Genomic DNA, 15,492 nt, shown 5'->3' with positions numbered 1-15,492 from the left:
GAATTTCAGGGGTTTTTCGGTTTTACTTTGAACCATAACGTCCCTTTAACAACGTTTTTTCACTGAATATATATGTATATATATATATTTAAACACTAATTTAGTTCAGTTCAGTCCTTAAATGAAAACCATAAGACCATTATGAATATTTTTCTAAAGAAATGGTATCAGTTTAGGAATCAGATTGTTAGGTGATAGACTAACAATCAGCAAAGGATATGAACCCAAAATGTGTTTTTTTTTGTATCATAAACATATGATGTACTGAAAACATCACAGTGAAAATACAACAAGTACATGTCTCCTATTCAACATAGATGCTGTGCTTCAGGAGAGACTAGCATAGTTCTCCTACATGTAAGCCATTATGTTAGGTTGACAGGTTAAAGAGAGTCCATTAATAAGATAATGTAACTCTTGATATATGGAAGTGTCTGATGCTTTACACCGTTCAGTTAAAGCCATCCGATCATCAAGTAATATCCATTGGATTTGGGGATTTGGAGAAGAAGAAAAAAAAGTTCAGTGCACCGCTTTTACTAATGTAAATTAATTATCAATTTCTGCTAATTAATATTGATGCATTTTTCTGAGATTGGAATATTAATTTTTTCAGAGCCCAAATGAAGTTAGGGTCTGGGGACCGAACACTACCCACATGAAGTCATGGATTGCATTTGCAGTAACAGGGCTCAAAGTGTAAATGCATTTTCAAAATGTGTATTTCTGATCAGGAGGTGGACTGTTTAAAAACAAAAATAGAGATGCTCATGTAAAGCATGAGCATTTCTTTTTAGGTTTTAGGCCAATCAAACATGCTATGAGTGTTTTCAGACCCATTGACGCACTGCCCTTTCCCCTGTGACAGAGATTAAGATCTGCAGCAGATCAACATGCATCCCATTGTGGTCCACTTTGGTTCAGGGCTGACCCACCCTTTCCACACACAGTGGACTCCTATTTGTATTTGGCTCTGCTCCTTTGCATATGATCACAGCAGCACTTAATGTACCTCCTATAATCGACACATAGACAGAGTGTGACATTTTTCTTTTTAATGAAAACATGTGGTGCTACATCCAATGTACATAACGCATGGAAGAGTAGCTTTCATATTACTCGTATTCCTAATCCCACAATACTTGACTTTCTTTGTCCTAGAAAAAGGACGACAAACCGTCATCAGTTTAGCATTAATCTGAGCATCTCCCAGGCTGGCACAAATGCAATGTCAATGCGCGGCACATTGTGCATTGTATTCACTATATAAACAGTCCAGGTACACCTTGACGTTATTTAGATTCAATAACAACGAGCACTCAAAAAGTGAAACACTGACACCCTAACAAGAATTGGATGTATTAATGATAGCAAAGAATTTCAAATCATTAGCAATGCGACTGTGGTATTCTGTGCTCCAATTGTGACTGTGTTATTGTTGCTTTAATATTACAATATGGATGATAGCAACACACGTGTAACTTCCTCTTAAAATAAATGGCATTGACTATCTGAAATTATATTGCTCCCTGAAATATACAAGATATATCTTATAATGAAAGTTTAGCAAGTCATGGGCCCAGATATTTAAGAATATGAGCATGTTTTCATCAAATGTGCTTATAATGTTTACAACAGTTTCTATTCTATAATGTACTTGTTTAATAAAAGTGTTATTTTTCTTTTCTCTAAAACAATCTCGGTGTCCATAATTAGCAGCACTGAGTACTAGAATTAATTTCAACAGTCCTGTCTATTTAGAAGCCGTATGTGTATTTTGGCCACCACAATCTACCAGGCACCAAAGGGATAATGCTTCATTGAATGCTTATACTGCTCTGTCAGCGTAATGGACTGGCCATAATGATCAGGAACATGACCCAGAGGTAGCAGCTACCAGGATTACTGGCTGGAATGTGCTACCTTTGCAATGAAGCTTATTACAATACTTAGCTTGTGAGATAGAGAAGAAGAGATGCAGCCAGGAGAAATCTCCATCCCAGAACATGATCCCGGGAATCATCGTGACAATAAATGGTGCTTGGGCTGTCGATATTCCATTAACAATCCAGGGCAATTCCGCTTCAGATAAACTGCTTAGTAAAAAATAACTCCAATCGAGAAAACAATCCACCCGTCAAGACAAAAATAGAAATGCATAAAATAGAAAAAACAAGAATCAAAATTAATCCACAAAAGTTTCTGGAGATGAATTCCCAAATCCAAACACGTTTTCCGAGCATAGATTTAAAAAAATAAAAATCTAAGCAAATTGCTTCACAATATCCAAGGAAAAAATTCCAGTGCTGCATTCCCAAGTCAAAATGTAAAAGCGAATTCTACCATTCCAAATGGCTCTGGGTACACGTCTTGCAGACAAACCTGGGAAAAGACGAGGAAACACAAGGTTAAAGTAAGATAATCAAAGAGTAGAGGCTTTACAATATGCTAACGCATTAACTCCCTAATTGGACCAGCACTCACCATAACTAGTTTTATTAAAAGCAACTTTATCTTTGAAGAACCGGTCACAGTTTTTTCACCTGTGTTTTTGAGGCAATAAACCAAAGTTTTAATAAGGATGTTCCTAATTGTTTTCCTATGATCTGCCTTCACCAGATGGCATGTAGAATAATACACCAGTGCATTTGGAGGTGTTGCCAGAAATACAATTGTCAATATCATGCGCTACCCATGATCAGTACCCGCCTGCTATGGAGCAGAAAGGGATAACAGTACTTTGTCATTGATTTTAAAAACAGGGTAATCCTCAACATCTGGTCACCCTCCAGGCATTTGAGTAGTGGCGATGGGATCCAAACCATTTCAACACTCTGTGACCCAAGTCAAACCATGGCCATCGGACACCAAAGCTAAGAAGGGCCAAGTAAAAGGTTTAGAAACAGGTAAAGACGGTACTCATTTTGTGATCATTGGATCTTTATAGGAGTAAGAGAAAATATTGATTTATTTTGGATTCAAACCCCCATAAAATCACAATATATTAAATTATTTTTCAACAACATTCTTTTTTTCATCAACATCCGACTACGGAATTAGTCCAATCGATTCATATACCAACTCACAGACCTCTACTGTGCTAATGTTAATAGATGCCAGCCCAAACCCTAGCTACCCACACCCTGTATAACGCTGCACTGCTCTTGAGCTAGGTCTGCTCTTTAAACAATAGAATTTTAAAAACAAAATTAAGATTCCAATTCATTGAACTTTTAGCACGGTTCAAGGGACTTTGATTGATTCAAAGTATCTGTGCACTGCCAACAAACACCTTGAACCGGCCCTGATTCACAGAGCAGTGCAAAGTGTATTTTTGCAGAGGAAAGTCACTTTGCAGTGCAAAAGTACTCTTTTAAATTCTCCTCGTCACTAACACCTCTTGAGTGCGAGAGTATGAAATAATATGCAGGTACGCTTCTGTACGCTCCCCTCATGATCCAGTCTATTAGTACTGCAACACCATGGACCATTGGACGCTTGTTTCTTGAGTACCAAGAACTTCTTCAAGGCATGCAGGGTACATTGTCAGAGAAAAGGGAGAACAACAGAGTTATCTACACCTGTAACAGCCCAATCGCAACAATATCCCAAATCATTCTACGCGGGCGAGTAGACTGCCACGGAAACAAAGGTGCAGGCGTTTGGGCATGACAGGCGCCACCAAAACAGGAAATATGTCAAGTCGATTCTTAATCTTCTTGAAATCGCTCATTCGACTAATGCGGCTTTTGGAAATAAGGAAAGAGCTAAAATAACAAAATAAAAATAAAAGGGGCAGCAACAATGAAACAACTTGTACAAAAAAGACATTGGGCCTCATTACGAGTCAGGCGGAATGGGTTAACGGGGTCTGCTAATGGATGCAGACCCGTTATTCCCATTCCGCCTGATTACGAGGTCCCCTCGCGGGACCCGGTAAGGAGGCCTGGTAAAACCAGGGGTCGTTACCGGGTCCCGTGGGGGGACCACGGAGCTAACAATGGGCCGGTGGTAATCGGCCCGTTGTTAGCTCCCTGCACCCATTCCCATTCCCCTATGGGGGCTCAATGGGAATGGGGAAGGTCCGGGCCCGGGTTCCCTGAGGGATGAATTACCGGGCCCTCCCAACTCAGAATGGCCCGGTAATTCCCCATTCAGGGAACCCGGACCCGGTTTTGGAGGCAGCCATGCCGTAATGAGGCCCATTGAGGCCGAACCGAACATAGCTTGTGGTGGTATAACTGCGCTTCGGGTAGAAAGAGGGGATGAGTGCCTTGATAAAAAGTGACGAAAAAATAAATGAATGGAATATTCTCAATAGAATGGTCTTGGAAATGTCCAAGAACTAATTCTCACAGTATTATTTATGCTTAATTTGATTTATGTGTGGTAGTATACAGCATGGGATAGAGCCAACGAGAATGAGGATTTCAAGCAGTCGGTAGAGTTTAAACGTTGTATTTGTTCATAGTTTGTCTGGGTATAGTAGTGGCCAGTGCCCTTCTTCACCTTGCATTTGTTTCGCTTTCTCAATATGCTTTAGGAGCTCTGACTCCAAGTTCCAGCATACAATGATTTCCTTTAACATCTCTAAGCAGTAGGAGTTCTGACTCCCAGGACATGCATGTCATGTTTTCCTTTAGCTTCCCATTTTTCAGTGTGCTCGAGGAACTCCAACTCCTAACTCTAGGAACTTCCAGTTCCAGAATGCAGCGTTTCTATGTAACGCACTCTAGGAACTTCCAGTTCCAGAATGCAGCAGCAGCGTTTCTATGTAACGCACTCTAGGAACTTCCACTTCCAGCATGCAGCGTTTCTACGTAACGCACTCTAGGAACTTCTAGTTCCAGCATTCAGCGTTTCTACGTAACGCATTCTAGGAACTTCAAGTTCCAGCATGCAGCGTTTTTCTCGCTGTGCACTTTCTAAGTGGGCTTTTCCATCTGCATTTGGCCTCCATTGCAGGTTCTTTGCCGGGCCCCCTCTCTCCTTTTTCTGGCATCCGTCAACAAACCTCCCCTCCTCTCACTTTTCCAGGTGCCACCTTCTCCTTGTCGGCGTGTCTACTCTGTTGTGTGTGCCAACACATCAGGAATACCTACAGTGGCCGTGTGTGGTTCCAGCAGCTGGCCTCTCATCCTTGCAGCTGCTGAGAGGCTTCAAGTCTGATACCCACTGACTACAACCCCCTGGACTTGTCTCCAGGCTCAGACTGGCCTATAGGGCAATGACCAAACACAAAACACAAAATGCTGGTGTTAGCCCGTTTTTTGGGTAGAAGTGGGCCACATTTTTGGCCAATGTGGGCCAGTTTGTTGAGTAACATCACCATGTGGCTAGTAGTTTTGACCAGTGTTTCTTAATAAATAGTCCATAAAATGCACAATTTGTATCACATGTTATCAAACAACTCCCCCTTGGGTATTACTCAGTGTCACAAAAGGGATGAATTGCCATTTGCAACAGTGGGCCACTTTTTAATTGGTTACCGAGACAATTTGATGCCCCAGTCCAAATTGTCTCCCCGCGTTCTCCACAGGCGTTCTGCTTACGTCTGCATGTCCATGTTCGCTGACGCCTAAGCTACTCGTGACCGCTTCCCCTCCCCTCAGGGGCCTTTTTTCTTCCGTGCACCTGCTGATGGTGAGAGAAAAAACGAGTCCACGCCGGCATGTTGCGCAAAACCTTATGGAGGTCACTCTATCATTAGGGTACACATCATTCAGACCAATTTTACTCCCGAAAACCAGCCCTACTCCTCTTTTGTAGAGCAAGTAGCTGTTGATGTACTGTCAGTGTGCTTTTTTCATCTTCCTGGACCCGCAGCGCCACCTTGTGGGCCACTTCGAGGAATTCACACTATCATTTTTATCTTTCTTGCTCCGCATTTCATCATGTAGAACCCACTGCAGGGCTTCAGCACCTATATGAACATGACGTTTTGGAGCTGCATCCACACCAGGTGAGAGGTGGGAAATATGGAGTGGGGCTTGGAGACGGGTCGTGTGGATGTATGATATGATATGGCATTTATAACGCGCCTATACAGAAGTGTTTGCACTGTGGGAAAGTAGTTTGAGGCTTGGTGCAGTCCCTAGCAGAAATTGTGGGATTCATTAATAAAGCATTTTGGCCCCTGCCTCAATCACCTAACCCAGGGGACTGCAACCTGCTGCTCTCCTGATGTTTTGGACTAAAACTCCCAGGATCCCTCACCATTGACAATGCTGGCCGGAGCTGATGGAAGCAGTAGTCCAAAATATCTGGAGAGCCAAAGGTTGCAGACCCCTCACCTAACCAATGCCATTGGTTGCCCGGATGGATGATGCCTGACAGGCAACTCCCAGCTGGTCTGCTCAACCACATACCAAGGAAGTGAAATGGGTGCCAGCGGTCATCTTATCTCAAGCACCCCTTTTCGGGAACAAACGCTTCTTGCCTCCCGTAACCCTTACCACATAGTTTATGGTAATCAGTTGAGTCCCTCCCAGACCCTTGTTGAACAGGAGTAAAATGTACCTGCGAGAGATGCTTTGACCGTGGCAATGGGAGAAAGTGAAATGTGACGTGTACTCAAGAGGCCAGAGGCAGGAGAGCGAGGAGGACACCAGGTTGTTCTGCCTTCAAGGCCTCCTTTGGTTTTGGCGCATGTGGTGGCAGAAACCGCCACCATAAGAGCAGAACCATTAGTACAATTAGATAGAAAGTAAGGGTATTGCGATCGGGAATATGTAGTTGTCAGGCCCATTTTTCTTTTTCGATGCCAACTGTCTCTGTCCTTCCTTGGCTTCAGGTCATGTCCAATGAGCGTGAGCCATGCTGATGTCCAGGGGCGGATTTAGCGGTCGCTAGGCAGACAAACGGCGAGCGGGCCCCTCCCCCCATTCCCTTCCTTCCCATTTGTTTTCACAGTCAGGCAGAGGCAGCAGCGTTCATGGGGCCCCGCGTGTTCTGTGTGAACACTGACTGAGCAATGGATCCATTAAAGAGGAGGGGCTGCCAAGTTCACTATGCATAGAAGTGCCCTAACTGCTCTTAATGAATGCGGGGGGGGGGGGTGTCTCAAGTGATGCCAAAGAAATGCATAACTAACAGGTTTGCGATGTGCCCTCTTGTGAATAGGCAGTTGGTGGTCTCCCACCATTTACAAGGGCCCATTATCTCCACCTGAGCAGCAGTTGCCTCCCCATAGCCAGGCCTTTCCCCCCCCCCCCCCGTGAGAATTTCTACTCTGGGTGTCAATGGGTGGCGGGGCAAATACACAACCCTTCCATGCCCAGAAGGAACTTTAAACAAAAGGCATCACGTAAGATGATGGCCATTTGCTGTTTTTCCATTTCACCTCCCAGTTTATTCCAAGTAGACCAAACACATCATGGGCTAGACGTGAATAAATTAACACATTCCCGCAATAAAGCCAACATTATAAAAAATTGCTTTTGTTCCTAAAGTTTGCCATTCCGCACTCGTGATCACAATTAACTTCGCCCACCCTAAGATCTGCCTCTATGACCAACCCATCTTGGGCCCTTTATCACGTGCTGCCCACGGGGCCCTTTGCCTTAAATCTGCCACTGCTGATGCCACAGCACTGATGCCACAGACTGTGGAGGCCCACTGTGGGGAGCCACTGTCTGGCAGCATGGGGCTAAGAGAAGCGAGGGGTAGCCCAACCAAGTGATACAACATGCAGTGAATTGCGTGTTTGCTGAGAAGACGTGCACCGCTCGTAGGAGCAGAGTGGACGGAAAGTGTGTCCAGCGACAGGGCTGACCTACAGGCTGGAAGCAGCCAAGGCGGTAGCCATGCCTTTTAAAGCTCACCGTCGTAACAGGGCTTGCTCAAACCTCACTTCATTCTTACACAAAGTGCTGCAGTAAACACACCTCTTTCCAGGCTTTCTCTGACAGTGCACAGTGCTGCTTGCATGCACACCTTTGCGTTTAGCACTTTCTGTCCCATTTCTTCCACAGCAGAGGGACGGGACGCGGTGACGTTGATTTGTGTGGCAGGGACACTGGCGCCGACAGAGCAGTTACGGGTATGGATTGAGTAATTGGCATGCGAAACGAGAGGGCCGCGTTATTGGTGACTACGTCATGAATCTGCAGTGTCCGCCACAGGGCCGTCACGAGGGGGGTGCGGGGGGGCAAACTGCCCCGGGCCTCGCGCTTGCTGGGGGCCTCGCGGCCCCCTCTTCTAAGTGGAAGGCAACACAGTCTCCCGTGTCCTTTATTCACACGGGGGACTGTGCTGCCCCTGCAATGATTTTGCTGTTTCTTGTGAAGCCGTTTGGCTCCGCAACAAACAGCAAAATAATGGGAGACAGCAGGGCTCAGAAGTGAGCTCTGCTGCCTCCCGTCATTCAGCTGAAAACGTGGACCCTCTGACTGACAAGAGAGGACTCCTCTCCTGTCAGTCAGTATGTTCACGTTGCTCAGCGTGACCACACTGACTGACAGGAGAGGAATTCTCTCTTGTCAGTCTGTGTGTTCATGTTGTCAGTGTGACCACGCTGACTGATGGGAGAGGAGTTCTCTCTTGTCAGTCAGTGTGTTCATGTTGTCAGTGTGACCACACTGACTGATGGGAGAGGACTCCTCTCCTGTCAGTCAGTATGTTCATGTCAGCGTGATCATGCTGACAGACAGGAGAGGAGTTCTCTCTTGTCAGTCAGTATGTTCATGTTGTCAGTGTGACCACGCTGACTGATGGGAGAGGAGTTCTCTCTTGTCAGTCAGTGTGTTCATGTTGTCAGTGTGACCACACTGACTGATGGGAGAGGACTCCTCTCCTGTCAGTCAGTATGTTCATGTCAGCGTGATCATGCTGACTGACAGGAGAGGAGTTCTCTCTTGTCAGTCAGTGTGTTCAAGTTGCTCAGCATGACCACGCTGACTGACAGGAGAGGAGTTTTCTCTTGTCAGTCAGTGTGTTCATGGTGTCAGTGTGACCACGCTGACTGATGGGAGAGGAGTTATCTCTCGTCAGTCAGTGTTCACGTTGCTCAGCATGACCATGCTGACTGACAGGAGAGGAGTTCTCTCTTGTCAGTCAGTGTGTTATGTTGTCAGTGTGACCACACTGACTGATGGGAGCGGAGTTCTCTCTTGTCAGTCAGTGTGTTCACGTTGCTCAGCATGACCACGCTGACTGACAGGAGAGTTCTCTTGTCAGTCAGTGTGTTCATCTTGATTAGAGAGGACTCCTCGCTTGTCAATCAGTGTGTTCACGTTGCTAAGCGTGACCACGCTGACTGATGGGAGAGGAATACTCTCTTGTCAGTCAGTGTGTTCACGTTGCTCAGCGTGACCACGCTGCCTGATGGGAGAGGAGTTCTCTATTGTCAGTCAGTGTGTTCACATTGCTCAGCGTGACCCCGCTGACTGATGGGAGAGGAGTTCTCTCTTGTCAGGCAGCATGTCTACGTGTCGGCTGCGTGGATGCTTTTTAAGGGTGCATGGAGGTAACGTAAGTGTTTTTTATTTTAAATTAAAAGTGTGTATGTGTATTTAAATTAAATTAGTATGTATATGTGTATGTATGAATGCATGCGTGCATGTTGATGTTTGTGTCAATGCTGTGTTTGGTTTTATGTATACATTCATGTATGGAGTTGTGTAACTGGTGGTTGAATGCATGGGTGAAAGTGTTTTTTGTGAGTGTGTGTTCAGCACCACCCCTAAATGTAGCGACCCTGGGGGCCACTTCATTAAGGGGTGGGCTCATGGCATCAGAGGTGCACCTAGGCTAAAATGTCAGGGGGGAAAGGGGACTAATACTTCAAATGTTGGGAGAGGTGCTAACGTCAGTAGCTGTGAGGAAGGGGCAAACTTCCTTGTGTGGGGGCACCTAAAATCTTTCCACTTTTCGAATGAGACTATTCTGGTGAAGCTTCAATGTTACAAGCAGCTACCGCTTGCCTTCATTTCTGAAACATCACACTTAAGGACTGCTGTGAGAATGAGATGTCTCATGTCACCACTTCCCTTCTAATCACTCCCCTAGCATGCAAGTGCTAACCCCACATCACGATTTCAATTACCTAAAAGTGTATGGATATGAATGCAGGTGCTAACAGTGAAATGACTTCTCATGGCCATGCTTATCCCTATGGCATTCTCATCCAGTCCCTGTCCTCCTCACCCAAAACAACTCCTCACTGGAACTCTTTGGGCTAGCTTTAAACATGGCTAGCCATCAAACTTTGCCCTCAATGTGCCTGCAAGTGTTTCCTCAAAGGAGTCTTCTAAGAGTTCTTGACTTCATTGGAGTTGTAAACACGTAACTGGTGTAATAAAAATTTCTTAATCAGGTCTGCCTTTGGCCACTCAATTTAAAAACACCCTGCATGTCTTTCGCTGAAATTCTTTTAAAAATAAGCATTGGCAAAGCCAACAGTTTTGGCTTATGTATAAGTATTAGGCATTTACGAGGCACTGCTATTAGCTGCTCAGGTACTCAAACCATTTTGCACTGGCACTATCAATGGCCAGCTAATACCAATACAGAAGTTCCTTTGCCATGCCTACACAAATGCCCAAACTGTTAGCATTGCCAGTGCTCTTTTTGCTTTACCCTTGATGCACAGGACTATGCATCAAGGTTAAAGCAAACATACTACTTGGCTAAATTGGCCCACTTTGAATGTAGGCCAATCTAGCCAGTAATAACACTTATGGTACACAGTCAGCCTGGATATACTTTCTGTGGCATGGCATTTTTACTGGTTGGGAATCCGTATATGGTAATAATGGCAAATATTGATGCAGCCTGCTTCAACATAATTAGAACAACCAGCATGAATATATGTTTATAGTAGCATATCCCGTGTGGAAAGGCTATGAAATGTATTGGAAAATGTTCCTATGCACAATTTGTGATTTGCAACTATTGGGAATTTCCATGTGCTTCCATACAAAACCAATTGCAAACTGTGTGGATTTCTACCCAATTTTGCAAAGAAAGTGCTATAAAATGCATACTTTTAACCCAATGTTTCAAACATTTTCTTGGGAGTGAGAACCCCCCCCCCCCAAGCCACCCTTTGGTTTGGGCTTCCTCACTGTGCTCTGTTGATCCTGACTAATTGGAACAAACATTTAAGCCTCTTAAGTTCAGAAATGTACCAGCCTCCCCTGTACATCATTTGTCACTGTGTATTATGTGTGTTTTAATGCGCAAACAGGGGAAGGGTGCTCCTTAATTATATGATATGGCATTTATAACGTGCCTGTACGCAAGTGTTTCTAGGCGCGACAAGGCAAGGAGGGAGAAACAAAAGAGTAGGACAAAACACAGATCTTACTAGGCCTTGTGTCATTCAGATCGTACAAGAGCAGGGAATGGGGAGGGGAGAAGTGCCGAGGGTGGGGTAGGATGCAGAAGTGCAGGAACAAAGTAGAAACAAGAGTGCAGCCAACTGGTGGCAAGTGTGAGTACTCATAAGTGTAGCCGACGGGTGGACAATACGAGCAAGAGCGGGGACTGTAGGGTTACAGATACAGACCACAAGTGCAGGGGAGCCAAGAGGCAGTGCGGGATTGCAATAGGACGTACAGGCAGGGACCTGGGCCCAAATTCAGAGCTTGACCAGGTGACCAGTGCATGGATCAGGCAGGTGATCAGCAAGGGAGAGGAAGAAAGAAGGCAGAAGCAAATAAACAGGTCTTGAGGTGCTTCCGGAACCGGAGATGGTGCTCCTCGTTTTTAGCGAGGCAGGGAGGCTGTTTCCAGAGGGAGGCCCCAGCCGAAGAAAGAGATCTGCCCTCAACTCTTTGCTTGGAAAAGTGATTGACCCTCAGAGAATTGGAGGTGGCGCAGTGGAGAGCTCATGCCATCTTATATATATTTATTCATATGATAAAAAAGTTAGTCTGGCATGAACCTTTCTTCAGTAGAGAAAGTAGTAATTAACCATATTTGGGATCCTGCACACAAACTCAAGGGTAGATTTCTCAAGTCTCCTGTGTGCGGATATGCCGCCGCTGGCCGAGTGCAAAAAACTGTAAGGGGGCCTCACCAAATGTTTTGCCCCGGGCCTCACCACATCTTCTGACAGCCCTGGTCCGCCATGTTGATGCACCAAACCGTACCAGGTAGGGACAGACCTGATTTAAATAATTCCTGCTTCCGAAAGGTTGCCCAGAGCAGAAGCCTGCAGGGCTCAGTCAGCATCACGATGTTGCCACAGTCAGCCTCCGAGTGACAGGGTTGTGGGAAGAGATGCACAGAGTGCAAGTGTATTTCTGAAGGGTGAGTGCGTTTTCATAAATATTTCAGCAACTTTCAGCATTGCTGATTATTTTAACAATAGAAAGGTATGGAAGCAGCTACATGGGTTTAATACGAATGCGTCAGACTTCTGAGCGCCCCCTACACACATCTAAGCACTTACACTGAGGAATGGGCTCAGAGTCCAATGTTAGCCAAAATTAACATTGCTTCTTAGAGTAGCATACGCATGGCATATAGTGCGGGCATGAGGAACATGGAGGTAGTCTACACCACAATCCCCCCCTCTCTCTCTCTCTCTCTCCCCTCTCTCTCTCTCTCTCTCTCTCTTTCTCAATCCCACCTTCTCTCTCTCTGACCCACTCCCTCTCTCTGCAACAGTCCCTATACGTGCTCTCTCTCTCTCTCTCTCTCTCTCTCTCTCTCTCTCTTTTTCTCCCTCAATCCTTGCTCTCACCACCCGTTCCCTATACCACACTTTATCTCCACCACACACACCCTCTTGCTACCGTACCTACACTCTACCACAATCCCGCTTTCTACCACACTCCATCTTTCTACTAAATTCCCACCACCACTCTACTACGCTCCTTCTCCCTTTGCAATACCACCTTTCTCCCTTTACTACGCCCCTTCCCTCTACCACCCCCTTCCTCCCTTATCATACCGCCTCTCTTCCCAACTACACTCCCCGTCTCTGTACCCCTACACCACACTCTCTTGCTCACTATGTCACAAATTCTTTGCCCACCAGAACATCTACCACTCTCTCTGTCTGTACCAACCTCTTTCTCACTGCACACTCACCCTCTCCTAACTAACCTGTCACTCGCCCCACGGTGTCACTCATACAGAGCTTAGTTTCACCCTCTCATCAGTAATCATGCAAAACACCCTTGTTCCGTACACAGACCCTTGGTCTCTCTCCTCCTGCACCCTCTAACACCCAATTGCTCCCTATCTCTCTTACAGCCTTAACCCCGGCCCCTTCTTCTGCACTCTGGCTCTTTTTCTCCCTCCCTCGTGGACTCTTGGAATCTGACACTTTTGCACCTTTGCACTCATCCCGCCCCTTGTACCCTGACTCTCACTCACACCCTAGCTCACACTCTCACTTGCAACCTAACACTCGCTCTCGCTGGCACCATAACTCTAACCCTTGCACAAGTGACAGACTCTGACCCATTCCTACCAGCCTGTCAGAGGAACCCAAAGGCAACCATTTCACAGAGTTCTTTTTGTTGTGCCCTCATGTTGATACAGTTGCAAAACCCAAAGTTACATTTTGTAGGGCAATCTTACTTTGCATTGTGGGTCTTGTAGAATTCCAGTCAGGATGATGGAAAACAAAGCAACAAACCTACTGTTTTCTTGCTTATTGTACTTAGTCGAAATATTTTTGTTCTGTGCTCTTAACTTTTGAAAGTTCTTTACTGCTGGAGTAGCCCCTGAGGGCTACCCCTCCTTGTGGAGCTTTTCTCTGCTCCAAGATGGCAGACAGCAGCCTCTTTGTCCCTCCACTCGACCATTACATGGGATCTGGCCACTGATTGTTCTGCTGATTGCCTATAGGCCAATCAGGGAAGGTGGCAGGCTAAGCCGGCCCCCTGACCAAGGCCCACAATTAAGGCCCCTGTCAAAGCCTGTTAGCGCATGGTGGGACATGGGGCACCTCTCCCTGCATTCTCCTGCTACCTCACAGCCCTAAGAAATGAACATTGATCTACCACCAGCCCTGGTAAAGCTATCATGTGGCAGGCTCTATCCCCTTCTCCGTGGCACTACTTCTGTTGACACTTTAATGTGCTCCTTCATACAACAACTTTCTCCAACTCGAGTCATCACCACCTTGTTTCACATGCTTCTGATTGACTGCCTAGCCAAGACGTTTTCAAATGCACCCTCCACCTGTATTGCCAATTTCGTTTTGTGTGTTCAGAGTGCCTTGTAAGAAAATCGAATTTAGATGCCCTTATATCTGTGTTGTGTGTTTTGATTGCTATGCAAGTGCATTTTCTTCTTACACCCTTGGCTACTAGGCCACCTGGTGAGTTTGTGCTCATACTGTGCTGCCTCTCCTCTTTCTTCCTCCACCACTATGGAGCTTACCACCTCCCTTATCTTCTCTAACTGCTATGCTATCCCTTATCCTCCCTCTCTCACAAAGTCTGGAAGAAATAAGATTAAAAAAGACATTGAAACCACTTACCCTGGCCTACCTATCGCAGACAACTATGTCAGCGCAACTTCCAGACAGGTCTTTACAGATATGCTCCTCTCTGTCCCTTCCACAGATCTTTGGACTCCTCATCTCATCTCTACTCTCTCTCCTCTTACATCCAACCCATTAATGGTGGCACTAAATAGGAAGTCCTCTTGGCAGGCTTTGCAACATCCAGGTGTATCATTAATGTCTATCACACTGGCACTATCCTGGTTCAGGGTCCTCAACTCAACCTCCTCCTCTTTGCCTGGTGCCTGCCGATCCTCATTAACTTCCTCCCCACTGCTGCTAGTCCTTTTTTCACTCTCTCTGTGAGCCTCCTCTGACTGATGTACCAAGCCCCTGTACCGCTCCTCAGAAAACCTTCAAAGGTGGAGACCTCTTGCATCTAGTCACACTTAAAGTTTGTTCTCCCATCAAACATTCTGCCAACATCTACCTCCTCCTTGAAGACCTTGACCTTGATATCCTTGCTTTTACCGTGACGTGGTTCAAGGCCAGCTCAGTCACTGCTTTTGACTCCCTTCTCCCTGGTGGCTTTAATATCATCTCCAAGCCTCACTCTAACCGTGCAGGTGGTGGGGTTGCTCTTATCTTCCCTGAGTGGGTCCCTTCTTCCATCATATCCACCCAGCATTACTGTTCCTTTGAGAGCCTGGTATGCAAGCTGGTCATCTCTCCCACCACCTGTCTGACCATTGCAGACCACCTGGCTCTACCACCCTGTTCCTCTCTGAATGGGCTGATTTCCCCTCCTCTCTCCTCACCCCCACCACTAACATCCTTCTGAAGGATGATTTCAACATCCAATTTGACTCCTCAATCAATCCACCCTCATCCATGACCTTTGCATCTCACTCACCCTCTCCATTCTCCCTTCTGCTCCTACCCACTTGGCCGGACACATTCTTGATGCCTTCATCCACACTGATCTTTCATTCTCCTCCCCCCTGATCACACCACTCTCATGGTCAGACCACTCTCTCCTCTCCTCTCAGCTAGCCATGCCAACCTCGTTCATGTACATTCGGCCA

General features: G+C 46.0%; 1 long non-coding RNA gene across 1 annotated transcript in view; it reads right to left on the bottom strand.

The window, feature by feature from the left end:
- Positions 1-1,040: 1,040 nt before the first annotated feature.
- Positions 1,041-15,492, bottom strand: part of LOC138487763 (uncharacterized) — a 167,493-nt gene continuing 153,041 nt past the window's right edge. Inside the window, exon 2 of the long non-coding RNA XR_011274540.1 lies at positions 1,041-2,382. This is a non-coding gene — a long non-coding RNA (uncharacterized lncRNA). The remainder of the gene's footprint in view (positions 2,383-15,492) is intronic.

This window comes from Ambystoma mexicanum, chromosome 9, assembly GCF_040938575.1.
Source record: "Ambystoma mexicanum isolate Mex_15411 chromosome 9, UKY_AmexF1_1, whole genome shotgun sequence".
Lineage (NCBI taxonomy): Eukaryota > Metazoa > Chordata > Amphibia > Caudata > Ambystomatidae > Ambystoma > Ambystoma mexicanum.
The sequence above is the reverse complement of the archived record's forward strand: the minus strand, read 5'-3'. Positions and strand labels throughout refer to the sequence as shown.